Genomic DNA, 23,947 nt, shown 5'->3' on the forward strand with positions numbered 1-23,947 from the left:
GAAAGCCCAGAGATAAACCCACTCACATATGGTCAACTTACCTTTGATAAAGGAGGCAAGAATAAATAATGGAGAAAAGACAGCCTCTTCAATAAGTGGTGCTGGGAAAACTGGACAGCTACATGTAAAAGAATGAAGTTAGAACACTCCCTAACACCATACACAAAAACAAACTCAAAATGGATTAAAGACCTAAATGTAAGGCCAGACACTATAAAACTCTTAGAGGAAAACTCTAGGCAGAACACTCTATGACATAAATCACAGCAAGATCCTTTTTGACCCACCTCCTAGAGAAATGGAAATAAAAACAAAAATAAACAAATGGGACCTAATGAAACTTAAAAGCTTTTGCACAGCAAAGGGAAACATAAACAAGACAAAGAGACAACCCTCAGAATGGGAGACAATATTTGAAAATGAAGCAACTGAGAAAGGATTAATCTCCAAAATTTACAAGCAGCTCATGCAGGTGAATATCAAAATAACAAACAACCCAAACCAAAATTGGGCAGAAGACCTAAATAGACGTTTCTCCGAAGAAGATATACAGATTGCCAACAAACACATGAAAAGATGCTCAACATCACTAATCATTTGAGAAATGCAAATCGAAACTACAATGAGGTATCACCTCACACAGGTCAGAATGGCCATCATCAAAAAATCTACAAACAATAAATGCTGGAGAGGGTGTGGAGAAAAGGGAACCCTCTTGCAGTGTTGGTGGGAATGTAAATTGATACAGCCACTATGGAGAACAGTATGGAGGTTCCTTAAAAAACTAAAAATAGAACTACCATACGACCCAGCAATCCCACTACTGGGCATATACCCTAAGAAAACCATAATTTTAAAAGAGTCATGTACCACAATGTTCATTGCAGCACTATTTACAATAGCCAGGACATGGAAGCAACCTAAGTGTTCATCGACAGATGAATGGATAAAGAAGATGTGGCACATATATACCATGGAACATTACTCAGCCATAAAAAGAAACGAAATTGAGTTATTTATAGTGAGGTGGATGGACCTAGAGACTGTCATACAGAGTGAAGTAAGTCAGAAAGAGAAAAGCAAATACTGTATGCTTACACATACATATGGAATCAAAAAAAAAAAAAAAGGTTCTGAAGAACCTAGGGGCAGGACAAGAATAAAGACGCACAAGAATAAAGACGCAGATGTAGAGAATGGACTTGAGGACACAGGGAGGGGGAAGGGTAAGCTGGGACAAAGTGAGAAAGTGGCTGGACATATATACACTACCAGTGTAAAATAGATAGCTAGTGGGAAGCAGCCACATGGCACAGGGAGATCAGCTCAGTGCTTTGTGACCACCTAGAGGGGTGGAATAGGGAGGGTGGGAGGGATACGCAAGAGGGAGGAGATATGGGGATATATGTATATGTATAGCTGATTCACTTTGTTATACAGCAGAAACTAACAGACCATTGTAAAGCAATTATATTCCAATAAAGAATGTTAAGGAAAAAAAAAAGTCAGAGATAACAACAGGTATCATGAGTTATGAATATTAGAATATACACATTCCAATTGGAATAATTACTGTTTTAAGCACTGATACGGATCTTGAGGTGAAATTAATGGGTCCTCATAAACTTTTAGAATTGGACGTTTGTATGGACATACTTTCTGGCAGTATGCTAGTAAATGTTTAACAATTGGCTCTCCTGAAGAAAAGAAAAAAAGCTCTGATTTGTAGTATTTGCTGTTTTCCATGATATAAATGCTCCCACTGTGGCTGATTTCAAGATATCAACCTGACATCAACAAACCGGAAGTTGGGAAGAAATGCAGACAACCAGCACTCACGAGCTGCTACAAGCTGGCTCCAGCCACTATCTTTTTCTAAAAATGTACATGAAAAGTGTTTACAATGTGCCTACCATCTGACTCAGAAAGTCTACTCTTAGGAATGTATTCTCAAAAATAGTAAAAGAAATGTGAAGAGATGTATATGCAGGAATATTTGTCACAAGGTTGTTTATAATATCAAAAATTTGAAGGAACTCATTGCTCATAGATAGATCATTGATTACACACCTATAAAGTAAAATAATGTCATCAAAATAACATTGACAGATATATAAGCATATATACATACATATGACTTTGGAAGACATGAACATTATATTGTGACAAGGAAAAAATTACGTAAGGAATATAGTAAAAATAATGATCCTATTTTTGTTTTTTTTTTTTTAAGAGTGGTTGGCAAAAACTGTCATCTACTCGTATCCATTTTCTCTTTCCTTCTTAGTTAATGCTATCTCTGATGGCTAATTGGGCAAAGGGCCACTTGGAATAAAGAAACCATTTTCCTACCTCCCTTGTAGTTAATGTGACTAAGCTCTGGCCAATAGGATATGTAAAGTGCCCTTAAAGGGAGTGGGTGTGCTTTCTTCACTCCTTCCCCATTGCTGCAGGCTGGAATAGATATGATGGTTGGAGATCAGGTAGCCTTTATAGACTGTCAGGTGGAAACCTGCATACAGAATAAGGAAACAACAAAATCAAGGAATCCTGGGTCCCTGGACAGCTTAGAGTTAGTTTATGAGTCAAACCTAATAATATGTGATATATATGCATATTTTTGCACTGAATAAATCTAGAACGATGTACAACTGAGTTGACAGTAGCTTTGTGATTTTATTTATTGTCTTTTTTTATTAAATATTTAATATAGGGTTTAACATATTGGTCTATAAAGACTTTGCTTTCTCTAGGCGATTTTCCTAAAACCATGAAGTACAGTATTTTATTTATTTATTTATTTTTAAATATTTATTTATTTACTTTCTTATTAGTCATCCATTTTATACCCATCAGTGTATACATGTCAATCCCAATCTCCCAATTCATCACACCACCACCACCCCTCCCCTGCCACTTTCCCCCCTTGGTGTCCATACATTTGTTCTCTACATCTGTGTCTCAATTTCTGCTCTGCAAACCAGTTCATCTGTACCATTTTCTAGGTTCCTCATATATGCGTTAATATATGATATTTGTTTTTCTCTTTCTGACTTACTTCACTCGGTATAACAGTCTCTAGATCCATCCACGTCTCTACAAAAGACCCAATTTCGTTCCTTTTTATGGCTGAGTAATATTCCATTGTATATATATGCCATTTCTTCTTTATCCATTTGTCTGTCGATGGGCATTTAGGTTGCTTCCATGACCTGGCTATTGTAAATAGTGCTGCAATGAACATTGGGGTGCATGTGTCTTTTTCACTTATGGTTTGCTCTGGGTATATGCCCAGTAGTGGGATTGCTAAATCATATGGTAATTCTATTTTTGGTTCTTTAAGGAACCTCCATACTGTTCTCCATAGTGGCTGTATCATTTTACATTCCTACCAACAGGGCAAGACGGTTCCCTTTCCTCCACACCCTCTCCAGCATTTGTTGTTTGTAGACTTTCTGATGATGTCCATTCTAACTGGTGTGAAGTGATACCCCACTGTAGTTTTGATTTGCATTTCTTTAATAATTAGTGATGTTGAGCAGCTTTTCATGTGCTTCTTGGCCATCTGTAGGTCTTCTAAAGAGAAATGTCTATTTAGGTATTCTGCCTATTTTTGGATTGGGTTGTTTGTTTTTTAAAATTGAGCTGCATGAGCTGTTTATATATTTTGTAAATTAATTCTTCGTCCGAGGATCCATTTGCAAATATTTTCTCCCATTCTGAGGGTTGTCTTTTCGTCTTGTTTATGGTTTCCTCTGTTGTGCAAAAGCTTTTAAGTTTCATTAGGTCCCAATCGTTTATTTTTGTTTTTATTTCCATTACTCTAGGAGGTGGATCAAAAAAGATCTTGCTGTGATTTATGTCAAAGAGTGTTCTTCCTAAGTTTTCCTCTAACAGTTTTATAGTGCCTGGTCTTACATTTAGGTCTCTAACCATTTTGAGTTTATTTTTGTGTATGATGTGAGGGAGTGTTCTAATTTCATTATTTTACATGTAGCTGTCCAGTTTTCTCAGCACCACTTATTGAAGAGACTGTCTTTTCTCCATTGTATATCCTTGCCTCCTTTGTCATAGATTAGTTGACCATAGGTGAGTGCGTTTATCTCTGGGCTTTCTATCCTGTTCCATTGATCTATATTTCTGTTTTTGTGCCAGTACCATATTGTCTTGATTACTGTAGCTTTGTAGTATAGTCTGAAGTCAGGGAGTCTGATTCCTCCAGCTCCATTTTTTTCCCTCAAGACTGCTTTGGCTATTAAGGCTCTTTTGTGTCTCCATACAAATTTTAAGATTTTTTGTTCTAGTTCTGTAAAAAATGCCATTGGTAATTTGATAGGGATTGCACTGAATCTGTAGACTGCTTTGGGTAGTATACTCATTTTCACAATATTGATTCTTCCAATCTAAGAACATGGTATATCTCTCCATCTGTTAGTATCATCTTTAATTTCTTTCATCAGTGTCTTATAGTTTTCTGCACACAGGTCTTTTGTCTCCCTAGGTAGCTTTATTCCTAGGTATTTTATTCTTTTTGTTGCAAAGGTTAAATGGAAGTGTTTCCTTAATTTCTCTTTCAGATTTTTCAAAATTAGTGTATATGAATGCAAGAGATTTCTGTGCATTAATTTTGTATCCTGCAACTTTACCAAATTCATTGATTAGCTCTAGTAGTTTTCTGGTGGCATCTTTAGGATTCTCTATTTATAGTATCACGTCATCTGCAAACAGTGACAGTTTTACTTCTTCTTTTCCAATTTGTATTCCTTTTATTTCTTTTTCTTCTCTGATTGCCATGGCTCGGACTTCCAAAACTATGTTGAATAATAGTGGTTAGAGTGGACATCTTTGTCTTGTTCCTGATCTTAGAGGAAATGCTTTCAGTTTTTCACCATTGAGAATGATGTTTGCTGTGGGTTTGTCATATATGGCCTTTATTATGTTGAAGTAGGCTCCCTCTATGCCCACTTTCTGGAGAGTTTTCATCATAAATGGGTGTTGAATTTTGTCAAAAGCTTTTTCTCCATCTATTGAGATGATCATATGGTTTTTATTCTTCAGTTTGTTAATATGGTGTATCACATTGACTGATTTGCCTATACTGAAGAATCCTTGCATCCCTGGGGTAAATCTCACTTGATCGTGGTGTATGATCCTTTTAATGTGTTGTTGGATTCTGTTTGCTAGTATTTTGTTGAGGATTTTTGCATCTATATTCATCAGTGATATTGGTCTGTAATTTTCTTTTTTTGTAGTATCTTTGTCTGCTTTTGGTATCAGGGTGATGGTGGCCTCATAGAATGAGTTTTGGACTGTTCCTTCCCCTGCAGTTTTTTGGAAGAGTTTGAGAAGGATGGGTGTTAGCTCTTCTCTAACTGTTTGATAGAATTCACCTGTGAAGCCATCTGGTCCTGGACTCTTGTTTGTTGGAAGATTTTTAATCACAGTTTCAATTTCATTACCTGTGATTGGTCTGTTCATATTTGCTATTTCTTCCTGGTTCAGCCTTGGAAGGTTATACCTTTCTAAGAATTTGTCCATTTCTTCCAGGTTGTCCATTTTATTGGCATAGAATTGCTTGTAGTAGTCTCTTAGGATGCTTTGTGTTTCTGCAGTGTCTGTTGTAACTTCTCCTTTTTCATTTCTAGTTTTATTGATTTGAGTCCTCTCCCTCTTTTTCTTGATGAGTCTGGCTAATGGTTTATCAATTTTGTTTATCTTCTCAAAGAACCAGCTTTTAGTTTTATTGATCTTTGCTATCGTTTCCTTCATTTCTTTTTCATTTATTTCTGCTCTGATCTTTATGATTTCTTTCCTTCTGCTAACTTTGGGTTTTGTTTGTTCTTCTTTCTCTAGTCCCTTTAGGTGTAAGGTTAGATTGTTTATTTGAGATTTTTCTTGTTTCTTGAGGTAGGCTTGTATAGCTATAAACTTCCCTCTTAGAACTGCTTTTGCTGCATCCCATAGGTTTTGGATCGTCGTGTTTTCATTGTCATTTGTCTCTAGGGTTTTTTTTTTTATTTCCTCTTTGACTTCTTCACTGATCTCTTGGTTATTTAGTAAGGTATTGTTTAGCCTCCACGTGTTTGTGTTTTTTACGTTTTTGTCCCTGTAATTCATTTCTAATCTCATCGCGTTGTGGTCAGAAAAGATGCTTGATATGATTTCAATTTTCTTAAATTTACTGAGGCTTGATTTGTGACCCAAGATGTGATCTATCCTGGAGAATGTTCCGTGTGCACTTGAGAAGAAAGTGTAATCTGCTGTTTTTGGATGGAATGTCCTGTAAATATCAATTAAATCTATCTGTCTATTGTGTCATTTAAAGCTTGTGTTTCCTTATTAATTTTCTGTTTGGATGATCTGTCCATTGGTGTAAGTGAGGTGTTAAATTCCCCTAGTATTATTCTGTTACTGTTGATTTCCTCTTTTAGAGCTGTTAGCAGTTGCCTTATGTATTAAGGTGCTCCTATGTTGGGTGCATATATATTTATAATTGTTATATCTTCTTCTTGGATTGATCCCTTGATCATTACGTAGTGTCCTTCCTTGTCTCTTGTAACATTCTTTATTTTAAAGTCTATTTTATCTGATATGAGTATAGCTACTCCAGCTTTCTTTTGATTTCCATTTGCATGGAATATCTTTTTCCATCCCCTCACTTTCAGTCTGTATGTGTCCCTAGGTCTAAAGTGGGTCTCTTGTAGACAGCATATATATGGGTCTTGTTTTGTGTCCATTCAGCAAGCCTGTGTCTTTTGGTTGGAGCATTTAATCCATTCACGTTTAAGGTAATTATCGATATGTATGTTCCTATGACCATTTTCTTAATTGTTTTGGGTTTATTTTTGTAGGTCCTTTTCTTCTCTTGTGTTTCCCACTTAGAGAAGTTCCTTTAGCATTTGTTGTAGAGCTGGTTTGGTGGTGCTGAATTCTCTTAGCTTTTGCTTGTCTGTAAAGGTTTTGATTTCTCCATCAAATCTAAATGAGATCCTTGCCAGGTAGAGTAATCTTGGTTGTAGGTTCTTCCCTTTCATCACTTTAAGTATATCATGCCACTCCCTTCTGGCTTGTAGAGTTTCTGCTGAGAAATCAGCTGTTTACCTTATGGGAGTTCCCTTGTATGTTATTTGTCGTTTTTCCCTTGCTGTTTTCAATAATTTTTCTTTGTCTTTAATTTTTTCTAGTTTGATTACTATGTGTCTTGGTGTGTTTCTCCTTGGGTTTATCCTGCCTGGGACTCTGTGCTTCCTGGACTTGGGTGGCTATTTCCTTTCCCATGTTAGGGAAGTTTTCAACTATAATCTCTTCAGATATTTTCTCAGGTCCTTTCTCTCTCTCTTCTCCTTCTGGGACCCTATATTGCAAATGTTGTTGCATTTAATGTTGTTCCAGAGGTCTCTTAGGCTGTCTTCATTTCTTTTCATTCTTTTTTCTTTATTTTTTCTGCAGCAGTGAATTCTACCATTCTGTCTTCCAGGTCACTTATCCGTTCTTCTGCCTCAGTTATTCTGCGATTGATTCCTTCTAGTGTATTTTTCATTTCAGTTATTGTATGTTCATCTCTGTTTGTTTGTTCTCTAATTCTTCTAGATCTTTGTTAAACATTTCTTGCATCTTCTCGATCTTTGCCTCCATTGTTTTTCTGAGGTCCTGGATCACCTTCACTATCATTATTCTAAATTCTTTTTCTGGAAGATTGCCTATCTCCATTTCATTTAGTTGTTTTTCTGGGGTTTTATCTTGTTCCTTCATCTGGTACATAGCTCTCTGCGTTTTCATCTTGTCTATCTTTCTGTGAATGTGGTTCTCCTTCCACAGGCTGCAGGATTGTAGTTCTTCTTGCTTCTGCTGTCTGCCCTCTGGTGGATGAGGCTATCTAGGAGGCTTGTGGAAGTTCCCTGATGGGAGGGACTGGTGGAGGGTAGAGCTGGCTGTTGCTCTGGTGGGCAGAGCTCAGTAAAACTTTAATCTGCTTGTCTGCTGATGGGTGGGCCTGGGTTCCCTCCCTGTTGGTTGTTTGGCGTGAGGCAAACCAACACTGGAGCCTACCTGGGCTCTTTGGTGGGGCTAATGGTGGACTCTGGGAGGGTTCACGCCAAGGAGTATTTCCCAGAACTTCTGCTGCCAGTGTCCTTGTCCTTTGGTGAGCCATAGCTGCCCCCTGCCTCTGCAGGAGACCCTCCAACACTAGCAGGTAGGTCTGGTTCAGTCTCCTATGGGGTCACTGCTCCTTCCCCTGGGTCCCGATGCGCACACTACTTTTTGTGTGCCCTCTTAGAGTGGAGTCTCTGTTTCCCCCAGTCCTGCTGAAGTCCTGCAATCAAATGCTGCTAGCCCTCAAAGTCTGATTCTCTAGGAATTCCTCCTCCTGTTGCCAGGCCTCCAGGTTGGGAAGCCTGATGTGGGGCTCAGAACCTTCACTCCAGTGGGTGGACTTCTGTGGTATAAGTGTTCTCCAGTTTGTGAGTCACTCACCCAGCAGTTATGGGATTTGATTTTGTTATGATAGCATCCCTCTTACCATCTCATTGCGCCTTCTCCTTTGTCTTTGCATGTGGGGTATCTTTTTTGGTGAGTTCCAGTGTCTTCCTGTCAATGATTGTTCAGCAGTTAGTTGTGATTCCGATGTTCTCGAAAGAGGGAGTGAGAGCATGTCCTTCTATTCCGCCATCTTGAACCAATCTCCTATTTATTGTCTTTTTATTCACGTATATTTTCTAATCTATATCCTTTTACAAAATATATATATCACTAGTGTAGTTGGTACAAGATACAGGAAGGGAGAGTATTTGCAGTTAAGAATTTTGATAACAGAATCTCATTGAAGACATAAATACAAAGGGCATTATACAAAGGGCAGAAAAATTAGCGTTTCAAGTGCTTTACTGCATCAAAACCATTCCCTCCTCTCAAAGAAGAAGGTGAAGGGTGAATAGTAAAAAGCGTAGTTCTCAGTTTAAACGTTGGCCATATTTTTATTCTTACCAATGAATGTTTTTCCTTAAAGTCATTGTAAACTTAAAACAATGACTTTTTGTTGTTAAGATGTCATCACGCAAGTAGGACCAGAGTATGTGGAAAGCACTTTATTCACTTCTGGAAGAAGCAGATTTCCTGGATAGATGTTGTACATGAGAACTTGTAACTGACTACTTAAAGATGATGGAATTAACAGTCCCCTATCAGTAAACCAAGACCATGCAGTAAACCTGTTAAACCCCATTCAACACTATCGACAATGAGTACTTAAGGAGAACCTCTAGTGACAAAGAAAGAAGCAAACCTGTGACTACTGGGATGAGATCATCACTATCAGCCTCTAGATTCTCCAGTTATGAAATTCTGAGGGCACCAGAGCCTCCAGAATTCACAGTATCACTTGAATCACATGCATTCTTAGAGCCAAACATTTCTGAGATTAACTACTAGCTCTGCCACGTACCAGCTGGGCTAGTTTTTTGTCGTTGTTAATTTTTTTAATTGATAGATTTGATTTCTTAGAGCAATTTACGTTTACAGAAAAATTGAACAGAAAACACAAAGAGTTCTCATATACTCCCTTCCCAGTCCCAGAGTGTCCCCTATTATTAACATTTTGCATTAGTCTGGTATATTTGTTACAGTTGATGAACCAATACTGATAAATTATCATTAATGAATTTATAATTTACATAGAGTTCACTCTTAGTGTTGTACAATTCTATGAGTTTTTTCACGTGCTTCATGACATGTATCTACCATTATAGTATCATACAGAATAGTTTCACTGCCCTAAAAATTCTCTGTGCTCTGCCTATTCATCCATTCCTTCCTCCAACCCCAGGCAACTACTGATCTTTTCACTGTCTCCATAATTTTGTCTTTCCCAGAATGTCATACAGTTGGAATCATATAGTATATAGCTTTTGCAGACTGGTTCCTTTCACTTAGTAATATGCACTTAAGATTCCTCCATGTCTTTTCATGGTTTGATAGCTCATTTCTTTTTATAACTGAATGGTGGGCTAGTTCCTGAAATTCTTTGAATATCATTTTCTCATATGTAATAGGAATAATAGTGCCCACCTTGAAGGGTTGTTGTGAATGTTCTATGAGATGATGTATATAAAGTTCCTGGCAGATAGCAGGTATTCAATAAACATCGTTTTCTTCCCTCACTAATTTGGATAAGGACAATGTGGCAGGCTGAATAATGTCTCCCCAAAAGATGTCGAAATCCTAGTTCCTGTGAATAAGTTACCTTACATAGAAAAAGGGATTTTGCAGATGTGATTAAGACTCTTGAGATAGATTATCCTGGATTATCTGGTGGGCCCAATGTAATCACAAGAGTCCTTAGGAGAAGGATACATGCAGGTTAGAGACCAAGACAGTGATGAGGAAAGCAGATGGGGTGATAAGGCATGAGCCAAGAAGTGTGGGCAGCCAGAAGCTGGGAAAGGCAAGGAATGTATGGATTCTTCCTAAAGCCTCCAGAAGGAACACAGCTCTACTGATGTCTGATCTTAGCCCTCTAAAACCCATATCAGACTTCTGACCTCCAGAATTGTAAGATAATAAATGTGTGTTGTTTGGCTGTAATTTGTTACAGCAGCAATAGGAAATGAACACAGGTGATGAGCCTCAACATTCTCTTTCACTTGCTGCTAGTATGTCTCCCTACACAGAGGCTAGAAACCTAAATCCTACATTTCCCAGAATTTCTTGCAGCTGGGGTTCTGATCGCATACTTAACCCAACGAGAAGCACTTGTGCACGTTTTGGAACATGAAAGTGAGGCTTTCGGCTGCTTTGGGCTGAATTTCAGTGGAAGACAAGGTTGTGGAGATGTACATCTACAGCAGCACTCGGCTGGGAGCTCTCAACTCCCAGCTTCCTGGGAATCAACAGCAGAGGAGGCAACGGCAGATTTCTCATCCAGCTTCAGCCTACTGATTCCCCACCTTCATGGAAGAAGTAGTTGCTCCCCTGGCTGCTAAGTTCTGCTATGTCCTGACAGTCATTCCCAAAGGCCCATCTAGACCCCACTCCACAGCCTTTCCATTGATTTCCTAAGCAGCTAATGCTCTCTATTAAAGCTCATTCTGCTTAAAAGAACTAGAAATGTTTCTCCTTTGCTACATTTGAACTCTGGTTGATACAACCTCTATTCTCACCATCCCAGGAGAGGCAGAATTTCTCACCTGGGAGGGCCGGATGTTCTGAGATCATGTACAACAGCCAGCAGGCAGCTCTACCTTGGTCTCAGAACCAACCAACTTTTCCCTCCTATGGCTGCGTTACGTCCTTAACTCCCCTTTCTTTAACCAGACCTTCTCAATTATGATTTTTCCTCTTAAATTGGATCAATAATTTCATAATTTTGGAGGGTCTGGGAAGTAAGGATTGTTTTAAAAAATTTAAAGACATTGTATAAGGTAATGTCTCTCAGCCTTATGAAAAGAATTTTAAAATTACCCACACTGAAGGAGAAATATGTGATTGGTATTACTGCTCTCATAAGAGAGATGGATTTTTTTTTAAGTTAGAAAAGCTTTCAGCAATTTACTTATATTGATTTAGATGCTTGATTTTGAAAGATACTCCTTTTTTATATGACTCTTCGACCATGTGAATGCTTCTGAAAATGCGTGTCACCCACAACTGTCAACATAGGATTCCAGATTTCCCAGAAATCATTGTGAATTTTTAAAAAAATTTAACCCCCCCCCCAAAAAAATTTAACATATATATCTCATACTAAAGAAAACATGGCGTGCTATAACTTCCAACTATGCTACAGGAGAATAAGTGCTGGGGAAATCACAGTCACTGGAATTAACAAATTAGTTAAACTAAGTTCCATAAAACTTCCGCTATCTTTCTAGGGCTCCATCCTGGTCTGGTGTCCTCACTAGTGTTCTACTCCTTTGTTTTTGAAAGGCTTAGAACAGGACTCAATGAAATTTTTCTAAACAGAGCCAACTAGCAAATGTTTCGGGCTTTGTGGCTCATATGGTTTCTGTCCCGACTATTCAATCCCACCCTTGTAGCACAAAAGCACTCAATGCATAACAAATGAGCGTGGCTGTGTTCCAATAAAACTTTTTGTGGACACTTAAATTTGAATTTTTATAAGATTCCCATGTCTGGCTTTTTATTTTAAAATGTAACACCATTCTTAAAGGCTCTCGGGCTGTACAAAAGCAGGCAGCAGGTCAGATTTGGCCCACAGGATGTGGTTTGCCAACATCTCCTGGAAACCCGGCCATGCCCACTCCAACTTACCCTAAAATTCTTGCCAGGCTAAAGTCCTGGTGACACAGCCTTGATGGAGATGTTGCCTCCAAAAATCCATCGTTTCCTGGGAGAGGAGGAATGATTTTACTTTTGTCTTCTCTACCTAGTTCTCAATCCTTCATAGTTTAGCTGCCACCTATCATTCCAGGTCCATCTCTTCCTCCTTCTACCCCCCAAACCAGCTTCCACATGCCGCATAATCTGCCTCTAGTCACACCTGACTACCTGCCTTTCCCAGTAAGTCAGGTAGCTGTAAACCTCCATGACTTTGTTCACGCTCTTCCCTCCAACTAGAACGACCTGGTCCACATCTCTATCTCATAGATTTTTTGTTGTTGTTCCTCAAGACCCTGTTCAACGTCACTTTTACTTTCCCCAGAAAAGTGAGGTGAGGACAATGACTGTCACATGGTCAACACACATAGAGTTGGGTGAATGAATGCACAGACCCAGGTGGGGTATGCTGGCTGGTGGAAAGGGGGCTTCAGAGAGTCATGGCATAGGATAAGGTGCTCCGTCTGCAAAGTGATGATGACAGAAATGGGGGCATGAGAAGGGGGTACTGATGACAAATAGTTTGCTTCTCAATATTTCCAAAGCCTACTTTGTCCAAAGAAATAAGAGTAGTTTGGCTCAACAGGAAGAATGGATGCCAGATGCTGACGCTCCAGGGCGTGTGCTGCTGCTGGCCGCTCTCCGCAGCTCAGACTCACCCTTGCCCTGGTACGTGCTTATCAGGGTCACCACTGGGATTTCATGGAACTCTTACAGAGCTGGCCTTTACCATTTTTAATAGACATCCCACTTCCCTTTTTTTCCTTTTTTTTAAGAAAGCTAAAATAAACTTTGAGTCTCTAAAGAATTTGTTCATAATCAATGACTCTCAAGAAGGTGAAAGAAACAGAAAGATTAATTTTTAGGATGGAGAGTGGAAGGGCAAATTTCAGATAAATGAAGGTGTTGTCATCTTTTTAAATTTCATAAAGATAAAATAGCAACTTGATGTAATTGCAAAAAAGAGTCACAGGCCTTTTATGTCACCATGAGCCATCTTTATCTGACCACTTGGATAATTAGAAAGTAAAATTCTATAATCTTTAGGTTTTAAGTGGGCTAGAGCATTTCAGATTCTAACACCATACAAATATCAGCTTTTTATTTTTAACCAAATTTTACCAACCTTTTCTAAAAATGAAGACTGAACAGATCCTAGACTTGCTTACAATGGTCCAATCCTGCTCTCTTTATCTCAACTTTACCTATATTTTCTGCACAAAATACCTGCTGAGCTATACCAGCTTTTAGTTTCTTGCATTTTCTGTTATGAGTTCCTGAAGTTTATTATCCTAAAGATTATTATAAGATAATGAAACATTTGCAGAAAATGTTGCATATATTTTCTCCTTTGATAGCACTGTAGTTTGCACTCATAAAGATTTTCAGCCAAGAAATTCTAATGTAAATCTAACAATTTGGCCATTAATGATCATCAGTGTCACATCTAAGAAACAATTCTGGTTGGAGTTATTTATTATAAGCAATCAAAATGTGCCATTATAGTCCTAATTACAATATTTACTCAGATGGCCTTATTTATCCACAAGAAAAAAATAATGCCAGGCAGCTGCTATAACTTCTACACTAGGCATGTGAGAAACATGAAGTCCTTGTACATTGGAATGATGTCCTTAAAGAGAAATACATTTATAAAACACTTTGCTGATAATAATAGTAAAATCTTATCAATGCATTGATTGCACTTTCATATATATGCAGCAGGTTGAATGGATGAGACACAAAGGAACTAAGAGAAGCTTCTGTTCCTGAAAGATGGTAGAATAACATGGATTGCTGCCATAGCCCCACCACCAGGTCAACTCTGGAACAAGTAACTGTGTTGCTCACCACTCTAGTTTCAGCTCTGTTTTATTTGTTTTTGTCTTTTTTAAAATTTAGGACATATTATCATTGAGTTTAGCAATGATTTTAAAGCATACTTGCTCTAATTTATCCATCGTTTGGGTATTTTGTGGTAAGAGGGCATTTCAAAGTAGCTAGTCTTGTGAAACTCACAGAAATAGAAATCTAATAAAATCTGCTTTTAAAACTGGATTCTGTATCAAGATTACTTTCAGCTTTTACAGTGAAGCCTGTGATAAACATGCTTCTTTTCTTGGTTATAACTTTACATTAATTTTTATCTTTTTTATCAGAGTAATGTATGTCCTTTTTTTAAAGTCAAATAGTGAATTTTCTAGACATAGACAGGCAGATCAGAGAGACAGACAGACATTCCAGGAAATCTTTAAATCCCAGAATTAACAACTGAAGCCATGTCATCCTCCTTCCATGCCCCCAGGGAGCCTATGTTCCCATCCAGGACCTGCCAGGATGCAGCAAGGATGCCAGGATCCCCAGGGCACCATCTCCATCATTGGGGACTTGTGCTTCATTGTCAACCAGAAATCCCTCCTCCAGTTCCTCTAGAGAAGACAATTTTGCTCAAAGAAATATTTCCATACAGTTTAGGCAATTCCATTAATTCTCACAGGAGCACATCCTCTGAAGAGAATGAGCTACGCTTTTTATAATCAGTGATAGTTAACCTTCATACATACATTTGCTCCTTGTAATAGCCAAGTGATGTCCTCATTCTGTGTCTTGTTTAGGTTGAGATTTGGGATATTCCAGGAGCTTGGGCCTTAAGAAAGAAGACGGCAGCTTGACAGAGTGGCTGCTTTGGCACACAGTTTTGGCATCTCAACAGATGGATGTTGAGATGGGCTTTGCATACCCACCACCATCCAGGGTTCCTTTATTTCAGTCTGCTAAGATGACCTAATTTTTGAAATATATAATTACTTTGTAAAACTGTCATTGGGGGGAAAATGAGTAAAACTAGCATACAAACATGCAGGGACTTTTCAAAGTGAGAAAAATCAAGTAAAGACTCAACCCCAGGAACTGGCTCAGCCAGTCTTTCCCTCAGTTCTCTCACTGTCTTAATCTTTATACAGCTGTGGAGAGAGGGCTTACAGAGGCCTAACAGGGCCAGAGTTCTCCACTAAGCTTCCAGAAAGTTCAAGAGACAAGTAGCTTCATAAATTGCCAACATATGTGGAAAACAGTATGGAGGTTCCTTAAAAAACTTAAGATAGAGCTACCATGTGATCTAGCAATCCCATTATTGGACATATATCTGGAGAAAACTCTAATTTGAAAAGATATATGCACCCCTACGTTCATAGCAGCACTATTTACAAGAGCCAAGACATGGAAGCAACCTAAATGTCCATGGACAGATGAATGGATAAAGAAGATGTGGTGTGTACACACACACACACACAATGGAATACTACTCAGCCATAAAAAGAATGAAATAATTCTATTTTCAGCAACATGGATGGACCTAGAGATTGTCATACTAAGTGAAGTAAGTCAGAGAAAGACAAATATCATATGTTATCACTTACATATGGAATCCAAAATATGATACAAATGAACTTATTTACAAAACAGAAACAGACTCACAGACATAAAAAACAAACTTATGATTACCAAAGGGGAAAGGGGTCAGGGGAGGGATAAATTAGGAGTTTGGGATTAGCAGATACAAACTACTATATATAAAATAGATAAACAAGGTCCTACTGTATAGCCCAGAGAACTATATTCAGTACCTTGTAATAAACTATAATGGAGGGCTTCCCTGGCGGCGCAGTGGTTGAGAATCTGCCTGCCAATGCAGGGGACACGGGTTCGAGCCCTGGTCTGGGAAGATCCCACATGCCACGGAGCAACTGGGCCCGTGAGCCACAATTACTGAGCCTGCGCATCTGGAGCCTGTGCTCCGCAACAAGAGAGGCCGCGATAGTGAGAGGCCCGCGCACCGCGATGAAGAGTGGCCCCCGCTCGCCGCAACTAGAGAAAGCCCTCGCACAGAAACGAAGACCCAACACAGCCATAAATAAATAAATAAATAAATAAATAAATAAAATTAAAAAAAAAAAAAACTATAATGGAAAAGAATATATATAAAACTGAATCACTTTGCTGTACACCAGAAACTAACACAACATTGTAAATAAACTATACTTCAATTTTTTAAAAACTTGCCAACATAGAAACCAGAAGTTTGGAGTTCAGAAGTCGGGGAGCAATCTCTGACCCTGGATCCCTTAGTGGGGAATAGCAGGTACTAGTTTCCAAGACCCTGATGCTTCATTGATGAAGACTGCTTCATGACTCTCAGCTCAGGATTCATCACAAAGGGCAGCAGTCCACCCCTCCCCTCCCCCTCCTCCAGCCCTGTGAGCGTGCAGGTGGGAAGCTGTCAGGGAGGCAACTCTGGGCCTTGTTCACCTCCTGCCCCAAATAAAGGTGCTCTTTGGTGACCTGCTTCCCCTCTATCTCAACCCCAGTGAGCCTCAAGCATCTGAGCAATATGGTGGGTGAATGTGTGTGCAGTAACCTTGGCCATCTCCTGTTGGGCACTGCAGACCTAAACGAGATGAGGAGGTAAAGCATCTCCTCTCTCTCCCTTTTCTTCCCCCAACAGGAGGATGCCAGAGGGTAAGGAGGGCAGATGAAAGGTCTTGTCAGAGGTAGAGGAGGAAGGAGGATATTCCATTTTCAAGCTTCAGCAAGAAATCTTTGCCTCTCTCCAAGTGGCACTCAAGTCACTCTCCAGCTGTGGGGTGAAAACTGGACTCAAAGCATGGACATGGAAATTACATCCTAGCCTGGGCAAGCTCACCCACCCACCCACCCACCCACTCATAACAACAGTTCCAATGCGGCTCAGGCACAGGAACATTTTCCTGAAAACACTTTATTTTGTGAACTCTAGGAATTCTAGGGAGCCAGTATCCAGTGAACAAAGAGCTGAGAGTATATGTCTCGAGTTGGGGGTATTGCTCTGCTGGTCCCTAGGAGGGCCAGTGCAAGGCATAAGAGGGTATGTTGTATTTGTGGCATTAATATGTCTGGGAACAAACTGCAAACTGGTCTATGAGGTCTCCCTGCTGGGTGGGCATCTTCCCAGAGAGGAGGCCCTCCCCAGAGAGTTACTCCATGGTAACTTCTTAGTGATTTCATGCAAGACAAAAGTATCACCTGTCCACCAATAGTGGGGGTGTTCATGGTATAGCCTCAGAGTGCCCGAGGATAAATGAGACAAAAAGTGAGAGGAAGCATGATGGATATTTGGGTGAGAAAGGATGGAAAGGAATAAAAAGGAGAAAGAATAAAGCATCCCGGGAGAAGTGTAAATGGGTTTACCTTTGTGCACAAAACCAACAACTGCATGGATATTGGCAGGTACAGCATTGCTCTGATTTGGGAAGCCATGCTGAATGACAGTGTGTCATTGATCCTGACTATTTGCCCATCGGGGTTGGGTCACCACCTTGTCACCTTAATGCACTTGAAGGAGCCATGACAGATTTCCTCCAGGGACACCTGCAGCATTGAACCACAGCTCGGTCCTGACCCTTCTGCTGAGGATACAGGGGTCCTGGGACTTGCTTAGGAACCTTACTCAGCTCACTGAGATTAGAGTGACCAAAGTCGCCCAATGGTTCCTCATTCTCACCCACATCTATGTCATCTGGAACAAAACTGTTGAAGGACTGAGTAAGGTGCCCATCTGCATAGATTCTGAAGGGGCTGAAGCAAGACTAGAGACTTGGAAGCTTAATTTCTGCTTTTCATAATCTATTCATTAATACTGCATTTCCATCATTGCATTTGATTTTAACTGACTTGAAGTTCAGAGATACTCAGTCATCCATTAGCTAGGGAAGCACTAGAGACTAGAGACTCAGGGGATGAGACTCCCATGCCAGTGATCTTTTTCATGTATCTAAGCCTCAAGGACTTCTTACCAAAGGAGTTTGTAGCCTGAAAGAGCTTAGAGACTGGCCTTGGGTCACATAGAAAGAATTCTTGGCTCTCATATCTTTGTGTATCTCCACATACAGATAGGGAGTGAAGCAATCAAACTGGATTTCCATGCTCCTGGTAGCTAGTACCAGATCTGTCCCAAGTGGAGAGAGGGGAATGTCCAAGAGAGATGCCCCAGTCTTACTCTGCTTCCAGCACTGTGTTTCCCCTCTCCTTCTTCACATGGGGAAAGCAGAGGGACCAAATAAACAGGAAAGCTAATTGGCTAAGCCACGGTTCCCAACATTTTTGGCACCAGGGACCGGTTTCATGCAAGACAATATTTCCATGGAGGCAGCATGAGCGGGGGTTCAGGCGGTAATGCCAGCAATGGGGAGTGGCAGATGAAGCTTCGCTCACTCGCCCGACGCTCACCTCCTGCTGTGCGGCCCGAGGGTTGGGAACCCCTGCACTAAAGAATGGCACAAAATAAATGCCCTGTGTTCACAATCAAAGCTCACAACATGCTATGAACCAAGGGGCCATCATGCACCTTGTACAGAATTGTGCTTCAGGAGGTTCTGCTGACATTAAACTCAACAGGAATGGAGCTTTCTGGAGTTATACTAAGCCTTACACCTACACCTAATGTCAGGGCTATGAAAACTCATGAATGGCTAGACACCTGTTATCCATCACCATCCAGGCTCTCATTGGGAGGAGTCTTTAGCTGAGCATTTCTGAGAGAAAGGTGATGAGGCTGAGAATAGTGCTTAGTTGAAAGAGGAAGAGCTTTCCAAGGTTATCAGGGGCTCCAGGAGCTCGAGGAAAGGCATATGGAGATGTGCTCAACAAGCATGTGTCCTTCATGGATGTGCCCAAGGATGCAGCAGGATTTCTGATGGGGTGAGCTGGTGTGTTTGCTGGAGGGACTAAACAAAAATCATCACAGTTTTGGGGGCTACACCCTTGGCATAGAGGCTGTAGAACCACTCACCTTGTAATGAACCATATGGGTTTACACAAAGAGCTTCCAGTAGCAACAATTATGGGCCAAAGATTAGAAGATCTTTCCTAAGTATTTTATGGAAATGTATGCCTTGCTAAAGAAAAAACATTGCCCATAATACTGCCTGATATGGGGTGTCTTCTCACTCTAGTAAATTGGGTTTTAGAGCCTAATGTAATTCAGTTTTGAAAAGTTAAGCTATGTGATGCTTCTCTCATCTCAGCATTGTTGAACGAATTTATGCTCTTCTATTTATTACATCATTTAATATTTACAACTCTTTGAAGTAATAAGTACTGCTTAACTTCTAAACAGAAGAGTAAATGGAGGCACAGAGAGGTAAATATATATTTAGTGGGCTAGAATAGAAGGAGCCAGGGATGAAGAGCCTCCTTTTTACTGTGAGGAGTCATTAAATGCAAATGATAGAAAAGAAAATTCGACTGTTCTAAACAAAAAAAGTGAATGTATTAACTATGTGATTGACAAATCTGGAACTAGGGCTGTATTCAGACCTCAGGGTTGTTCCAGGAGCTCAACTGATATCCTCAGGATTCAGTTTCCCTCTCTCTTGGCTCTATTCTTATGTGCTTTTCTACCAGCAAGTTCAAAGTGAGATTCTCTTAGGTGCAAGTGCAGCTGAAAATGTGTTGCCTGTTTCACAAGAGTCCCTGCAAAAGTCTTATTTTTCCTTGCTGGGTCACATGCCCATCACTGAATCAAACACTGGGTGTGGAATGCTTGTTTTGACTGGGCCAAGTCACATACTCATCCTTGGACTAGGGTGAAGATGTTACCCATGGACTGGGACTGAAGAATCAAGGTAGTTTCCCTAGAAATGATTTTTGTTTGTTTGATTGGTTTCCACTGTATTGCAAGGAGCTGTACTCTTTCTTGATTGCCACAAAATTCTTAATTGATTTGAGTTCAAAACAGACATAAAAACATATAAGCAAATCACTCACAATCAGGTTCTCTGCTATCTCTCACTTAGTGGAAAATAAATCTCTATAAAACATTAATCCATTTACAGAAATCATTAAATAGACCATAAAACTAAATTCCCAATCATCGCTGTCACTAATGGGAAATACCTTTTCACCTGCAAACCAAAAAAAATTTTTAACTAAAATTAATAGAGAGGGAGAAAAAATCTAGAGAAATGGAGATTGAACAAAAGTAAATTTGTATTGTTGCTTGAGATTCACCTTTGTAAGGTAAGAAAAGACATACTGGGCTGAAGCTTCCCATGAGGTGTACGTTCCAGGAAATGTAGCCTTGTTGGCTGCATCAGCTGACTCCAGTGCACACCTCAGTGAGCTCCAAAGCTGTTAAAAGATTATTTTTGAAAGGTGTAATCATGATTCTCAAGCAGGTATAAAATGAACACTTGTGAAAGGTTTAACTAATTAATTAATGAGGGAACAAGAAAGTATTCTGACTGGTTCAAAGGAGAATTCCAAAGAAATACATGTACCTAGGCAGACAAGGAATGATGAAATGAATTTAGATATGGATGAAAAACGGGTCTGTTCATAGGGCAATAACCAATTGCATTCCACTGGACACAAGTGCTTTAATACCTATGGACAAGAATCATTTGTATTAGTATCAGTTTGACACAATTTACAGAGCTGTAAAATAGCTCAAAGACCATGAAAATACAAAAATCTGTTGCATTTCTATACAACACTAATAATGAACTATCAGAAAGAGAAATTAAGAAAACAATACCATTTACAATTGCATCAAAAAGAATAAAATACCTAGGAATAAATTTAACCAAGGAGGTGAAAGACCTGTACACTGAAATCTATGACAGTGATGAAAGAAATTGAAGAAGACACAAAGAAATGGAAAGGTATTCCATGTTCATGGATTAGAAGAACTCATACTGTTAAACTGTCCACACTACCCAAGGCAATCTAGAGTCAGTGCAATCCCTATTAAAATTTAAATTGCATTTTTCACAAAAATAGAACAAACAACCCTAAAATTTGTACGGAACCACAAAAGACCCTAAATTGCAAAAACAATCTTGAGAAAGAAGAACAAAGCTGGAGGCATCACACTAGCTGATTTTAAACTATATTGTAAAGTTATAGTAATCCAAACAGTATGGTATTGGCATAAAAAAAGAGATATAGATATAGAGATAGAGATAGATAGATAGATAGATAGATAGATAGATAGATAGATAGATAGATAGATAGATAGATAGAAAGAAAGAAATAGATATAGATATAGATATGGAACAGAATAGAGAGCCCAGAAATAAACTCATGCACTTATGGTCAATTAATTTATGACAAAGGAGCCAAGAATACACAATGGGGAAAGGACAGTCTCTTCAATAAATGGTGTTGAGAAAGCTAGAAAGGCACATGCTAAAGAATGAAACTGGACCATTATTTTACACCATAACAAAAAGCTAACTCAAAATGGATTAAAGACTTGAGTGTAAGACCTGAAATCATGAAACTCCTAGAAGAAAACTAACTCAAAATGGATTAAAGACTTGAATGTAAGACCTGAAATCATGAAACTCCTAGAAGAAAACATAGGTAAGCTCTTTGACATCGGTCTTGGCAATGATTTTTTAAAATCTGACACCAAAAGCAAAAGCACAAAAGCAAAAATAAACAAGTGGAACTACATCAAACTAAAAAGTTTCTGCACAGCAAAGGAAACCATCAACAAATGAAAAGTCAACCTCTGAATGGGAGAAAATATTTGCAAATCATATATTTGATAAGTAATTAATATTCAAAATATATAAATGGGACTTCCCTGGTGGTTAAGACTCTGCACTTCCATTGCAAGGGGCATGGGATTGATCCCTGGTCAGGGAACTAAGATTCCCCCATGCCCCATGGCACGGGCAAAAAAAAAGGAAGAAAGAAATATATATATATATATCTCATACAACTCAATAGCAAAAAGAAAAAAACAAATCCAATCTGATTTAAAAATGGGCAAAGGGTCCGAATACATATTTTCTAAAGAACACATACAGTTCACCAACAGGTACATGAAAAGGTGCTCAACATCACGAATCATCAGGGAAATGCAAATCAAAACCACAATGTGATCTCACCTCACACCTATTAGAATGGCTACTATGAAAAAGATCAGAAATAACAAACGTTAGCAAGGATGTGGGAAAAAAAGGAACCCTCGTGCTCCCCTATGTTCATCGCAGGATTATTTACAATAACGAAGATATGTAAATGACCTAAGTGCACAGCAATGAATGAATGGATAAAGAAGATGTGGTGTATATATGAATGAAATACTACTCAGTCATAAACGAAGATGAAATCTTGCCATTTGCAACAATATGGATGGACCTTGAGGGTATTAGGCCAAGTGAAATAAGTCAGATGGAGAAAGGCAAATACCATACAATTTCATCCATATGTGGAACATAAATAAATAAATAAACCAAACAAACAAACAAAACACTTAGATACTGAGAATAGATTAGTGGTTACCAGAGGGGCAGGGGGTGGAGGGAGGGCAAAATGGGTAAAGAGAGTCAACTGTATCATGACAGATGGAAACTAAACTTTTGCCGATGAGTAGTGTATACAGAAGTCAAAATATAATGTTGTACACATAAAACTTACATAATGTTATAAGCCAATGTTACTGATAACAAATAAATATAAAAATTGTTTAAAAAAGAATAACAGGGAGAGAGAATTGAAATGAAAAAAGAAGTTATTAAAGAAATAGCAAAAGAAAGTCCCCCAACTGAAAGACACATGTCTCTAGACTGAAAAAGTGGAGCCTATTCTACAAATTTCTAACAGGGGAAAACAGGTTACATGACCATTAGCCTTCTCAGAAGCAGCACTAGAATTTAATGGAGAAATGTCTTCAAAATTGTGATACAGAAATAGTTTCAATCTAAAATTTTATACCCAACCAATATATCCTATTTTGGTTATTATAAGACCTAGTTTTTTCACATACAAAAATCTTTAAAATTGGAATGTACCTTGCAATCACTGTCAGCCAGGTGGCAGCAAGACCTGGTTGTGTTCCTTTGATACATTCTGATAAAATTAATACAGGGCCAACATCAAAGCATCAAGAGTGAGAGTAAAATAAAGACATTTTCAGACCTAGCCAGATTTGACTTACCTTCAATACACTCTTTCTAGGGCTGCAATAACAAATTACCAAAAACTAGGTGACTCACTACAACAGAAAATTATTCTCAAGGTGTCAACAAGATTGGTTTCTTCTTGAGGGCTCAGAAGGAAAATCTATTCAATGCCTCACTTGTAGACTGAGGCTTTTGCTAATAATTCTTGGCGTTCTCCGTTTGTGGCAGCATAATCTCAATCTCTGCCTTCATTGTCATATGGCATCCTTCTTGTGTATCTGTCTGTGTCTCCTCTCTTCTTACAAGAACACCAGTCATCTTGGATTAGGGGCCACCTTAATGACTTCATCTTAACTTGGCTACATCTGCAAAGACCCTATTTTCAAATCAGGCCACATTCATAGGTATCACTTAGAAACTAAGCATATCTTTTGGGGGAACACAATTCAACCCACTACACTTTCTAAAGGCTTTATGAAAGATATGTTCCAAAAAAGAATCAATGAACCAAAAACAAGGAAGACAAAAGATCTAGGAAATCAGGGATTCCTGGTAATACAAAGTCCCAGGATGACAACTAAAGCATGTGTCCAGGATGACAGCTGGGTGGGAGAACTAAAAAGCAACCAATCTAGTTTACAGGATGGATAGGTCTGAGAAGA

Source organism: Balaenoptera musculus, chromosome 6 (assembly GCF_009873245.2).
Source record: "Balaenoptera musculus isolate JJ_BM4_2016_0621 chromosome 6, mBalMus1.pri.v3, whole genome shotgun sequence".
Lineage (NCBI taxonomy): Eukaryota > Metazoa > Chordata > Mammalia > Artiodactyla > Balaenopteridae > Balaenoptera > Balaenoptera musculus.